We start from the raw sequence: 4,953 nt of genomic DNA, 5'->3' as shown, positions 1-4,953 counted from the left end.
AAATATGAAAATATTTAAGATTTTGGCAATATTTCTTAAATTTTATTTTAATAAGACTCTAAAGTACCTAATAATCCTTAAAAAAGACGTTAGGAAGCCCAACGCTTTTGTAAAAAGAATTTAGGTGCATGTTAACATCAAAGGACATGGTTAGAATCTTAACTATCTTTGTGTGTGGACCTCACGCACATGTCACGTCAGTAAAAAATGACAAAGTTAACAACCTTCTGACAGAAAGACATTTTTGTATCTCAAAAAATTACTTAAAAAAAAAATTGCCCAATTTAAGAGTACACAGTGCCCATCAAATCCTAAAAAATAAGTATAAAAAAAAATTAGACATTAATCTTTAAAAATAAATTGTTTAGATGTATTTTTAATAGCGACGTGATGTGTGTATTAATGATATTTTGACCCCTTTTTTTTTAGGTCAATAAGATTTTGACCATTTGAATATACCAGATTTGGCCGTTCAGACGCTGGGGATTCTCGCCATTGAGGGGATCCAGTTTTGGCCAAGAAGTAAGGAGGCCGGACAAATGGAGCTAGAAGCTGACAAATCACAAAATGTTGGTGGTGTGAAAGCATGGCACGGAAATCAAGTTTCTACTTTCAAGAGACATTTGGAATGGATATGAACATACTTAACATGACACAAATGTACTTAGTTTTTAGAAATATAATAATGGAACAAGGAGGAGGGGGGGGGGGGGAGGAACAAAACATAACTAGCGCGAGCAATATCATATAAATTGTCCAGCTCTAAATGGAGCTATAAACTGCCAAAAAAATTAGGACTTCAAAAGTTGTTCTATCAAAAATTCTTCTCCGTACCATGTCGCTGCAGGGATCTTATCTGGAAAGGTATGATGATGAGATTCATATCTGAACAAATATTTGTTTCTGCACGCGCTCTCAAACCTTAAAATATACTTGGTTTTCCTTCCATTGCAGTTATGATGCTGCAAACAAGAAAAGAATCGATTTTCACTCATACACGAGGCATATAAATGGTTTTGCTGCGAGCTTGTGACTTTGGAACAAGATGTGGCAGAAGAGACAGCGAGTGAGAAACAGAGCCTTATGTGTGTGTGGTTTTTTCTTGTGTGTTATTTTCTTGCGTGTAATATCCTTAAGTTCCTGAATCCTCATCGTACAATCAACTTACCATATATGTCTCATATGTGATTTAAAACCATCGAGCTAAAAATCACTTGTGACCAAGTTTCACTATCCCAAAAACGCAGACTCCTTTCAAAGCTAACTCTTCTATCAATCTTGAATTGATTCGAACTCCATTTCTATACAGAAAGAAAGTTCTCACGGGAATAATGTAGAACACTTGGTGGGCATGAATTAGACACTGGACAAAATATAACACTCTACAATGCCAATAACATGGAACACCCAAACAGAATCCAATTGAGATCAACACCAACCCCCACATGATACAAAAATCATCATATAAATAAATAAAAGTAATTAACTAAGATCAATCATCCACAAATACATTCCTTCATTACCAAATCTTGGATCCATAAACATTGATTCAATTTTAGTAGGAAGACATTACTTGTTACTGTTCGAAAACCCAAATCAAGAGGTCATTTCATAACTCCTTGCCTTTCTTCTTCTTGTGCGTTCCTCCTAAATTTTCTGAATCAGTGTCATTTTTAATTCAAACTCTCCCTTGTTCCCAATCTTCTTCTTCTGGCTTTCTTTTATAGCCCAAAATGCTTATATCTGGGTGGACGGATGGTCATGAAGTCCTTTTGGGCCAACACAACCATTATAGAAATCAACCCTAAAATTCGTACACTGGTGGGAGAAATTAAAAATGGTTGAAGAAATTAATACCCAGTACAGCAGAGGCGCCGAGACAAGCTGAAGGAGGAGCTAGAGGAAGCTGAAGGTGAAGAGACAAGCCGGAGGCAGAGCTGAAGCTAAGGGAGTCGGAGAAGTAGGCGAAGCTGAAGAAAAGAAGAAGAGAGTTGAGGGCTCAAGCGGTTGGTGAGGGGGTGTTAGTGCTAGCTGAAGGCAAAGAGCTTAGGGCAGATCGCGGAGGTGAGAATGAGAGCGGAAGGAAAGGAGTTGAAGGAAGTTAGCTTACGGCGAGAATGAGAGTAGAACTGCAAGAGGATGGAAGGTAAGGGAACCGATTTCGGCATCAACGTGCTCATCACAGGAGAGGATTTGGGCCGTCCAGATTTTTTTAATTTTAATTTTAATTTTATAAAAATAAAATTATAAATTTTTTTATTAAATATATTCGGAATCAATCAGGACAGTACTGATTGAATTTAAATAATTTAATTTAATATTATAATTTTTATAAATTGACTATCTAAATATATAATAGACAGTCCAAATTCAATATTAAATTTTTATCTGCAAGGTATATATTTAAATTTTTTATTTTTATTTCATATTTATTAAAATAAAAAATTAAATATTAAATCTGTATTCTCCAGAATACATTTAAATAATCAATTTATAAAAATTATACTATTAAATTGAACTACTTAGAGTCTCAAATCGAATCAATACTGTCCTATATAAAATTAAAATTAAAAAAATTTGGACCATACAAATTTGGCTCAGATTCTCTCTTGTGATGAGATATTTTATTTTTTAATATTATATTTATCAAAATAAAAAAGTATGAAAATTATAAAAAAAAATTAATATTAAATCTAGATTGTGTAGAGTACAAGTCGATACTTAATATATAAAAAATAAAAAAATTTTAAAATTAAATTGGACCGTCTATATTAAATTTGTATTAGCATAATTGATGATAAAATATTTGTTAAAAAAAATTAATAAATGTTTATTTTAATAAATATAATTATAAATTAAGAGATGTTAAATCTGAATTGTCTAGATCACGTCATGATAATGAGCATCATGATGAGCACGTAGGCACACCAGCTAAAAGATTGAAAAACTTAAGCCATATTTGGTATTGAAGTATCTTAAAGTTGAAAATGAAATTAGAATAGAAATCCTGACGATGCATTATTTGGTACACAATAATACAGCTCCCTGGAATCATAATTCAAGGAGAAAAGGCAAGGAACAGAAGCTATATGAAGGATCTAACATGTGAAGTTCCGATGAGATTTTGAAGATGAATGAAGGAGGAGGTGTTGGGAGAAAAAAAAAAAAAATCTTGACTAGAAACTGCTGAGAACAAACTTTAGTACTTCTCAAGATGATGAGCAGGATTTGAACCATTCAAATGATTTAATTTAGATGATTTAAATCTAATATTTAAATTTAAATTTTTATTTTATTTTATTAAAATAAAAAATTATAATTTTTTTAATATATTTCTTTATTACCAACTAGATAGTTAAGATTTAATTTGTTTACCCAAATTTAATATTAAATGTTTTATAACTTTATAAATTCACTATCCAAATTTACTTTTGACAGTCCAAATTTAAAATTTTAACTTACAATTTTTTTAAATATATATATATATATATATTTCTTTAAAAGTACTAGTTAAAGGATATTATCTTTATTTTTGATATTGTATTTATTAAAATAAAATTATAAAAATTTAATATTAAATATAGATTGTCTAGAGTACATTTGAATGATTAATTCATAAAAAATTTAATTTAAATTAGATCATTTCAAATTAACTATGAACTGTCCTAATTGATGATAAATTATTTATTAAAAAATTATAAATTTTAAAAAATAAAAATTTAAAAATATTAAATTTTGATTATCCAAATTTTGAAAGTCAATATCTCATCGTGGTGATAAATACCATGGTACTCATCACGATGAATACCAAAGACGGACTCATAAGTATTTGTGTGCTACTCATCTTGGCTCCCTCGTCTCAACTATAGGCATTGGATGCCTATACTCACAAGGCAACATCCATATTGTTAATTAAATCAACAGTTTGTAAAATTTTGGTGCAACCAGAAATCAGGAAACACCTAATCCAAATTCATTGAAAAGAACTATAATATAACAATATGAATCCCTTCATAAATAATACATGATATAAACTCATGTATCATAATACAAAAATCATAATAAGAAAGAAAGGTGCAGAATATCATGATATTGTATAAAAAATAATAATATAATATAAAAATATGCAGAATATCATGAATAATATAAAAATAATAATATCATGATAATAGTAGAAGAAGCAAAGAACATTCACCAAAATCCAAATAATATCAAAAGAGTACCCCTGATAATATTCTTTAGAATCGGTTTCCTTAAACAACGAATTAAAAAAAAAAAAAGCAACAAAATTTAGATCGTCAGCACCTTCCTCTGATTCAACAGGAAAGATATACAGAAAGCAATGCGATGTTTGGATTCAATAGAAAAGATAAAGCATATTCAGATATGAAGCACTCCAGAATGAAAATTTGATAATAAAAAAGATTAAAATAAATCTCAGACTATGCAAAGAAGAATCAAGCATTGGAGAAGAAGAATAGAGCACTACTGGCACAAAAAAAAAAAAAAAACAGAGAGAGAACAAGTTAAACAGAGCACTATCATCCACAGGAGAAGAAGAACAAAGCGCAATGTTAATTTAAAAAAAAAAATCTACATATGATAGTTGATTGGAGAAGATGAACAACATACACAGTTTAAATAAGTTCAAAATTTTAGGCAAGAAATAAGGTAGACATTCATTATATATGATTCTATTTATAAAATTTGGATTTAGCGTTTTCTAATTTTGGTTGCAACAAGGCTTTTCAAATTGTTGATTTAATGGACAGCATGAATTTTGCCACGTGGATATAGTCATCCAATTCTTGTATATAGGTATGGGATCCAAAGCCGCACTGAACTGGTTCCCAGACACGGATAACAAACATAAATCACATGCAGTCGAACACAAAAACAAAGAAAAGCTTGAAGAATAAACATGAAGAAGATTTCAACATCAAACTCCCTTTC

At 30.2% G+C, this 4,953-nt stretch overlaps 1 long non-coding RNA gene across 1 annotated transcript; it reads right to left on the bottom strand.

Moving 5' to 3' along the window:
• Window positions 1-1,499: 1,499 nt before the first annotated feature.
• LOC129319077 (uncharacterized) lies at window positions 1,500-2,118 on the bottom strand. Its single transcript, XR_008595407.1, has 2 exons — window positions 1,858-2,118; window positions 1,500-1,769 (listed from the first exon to the last, which is right to left on the bottom strand). It is a non-coding gene; the product is annotated as an uncharacterized LOC129319077 (long non-coding RNA).
• Window positions 2,119-4,953: the final 2,835 nt, after the last annotated feature.

Source organism: Prosopis cineraria, unplaced genomic scaffold (genome assembly GCF_029017545.1).
Source record: "Prosopis cineraria cultivar Desert tree isolate PC_DT_omini unplaced genomic scaffold, ASM2901754v1 PC8, whole genome shotgun sequence".
Taxonomy (NCBI): Eukaryota; Viridiplantae; Streptophyta; class Magnoliopsida; order Fabales; family Fabaceae; genus Prosopis; species Prosopis cineraria.
Note: the sequence above shows the minus strand (reverse complement) of the source record. Positions and strands in the feature narration are given on the sequence as shown.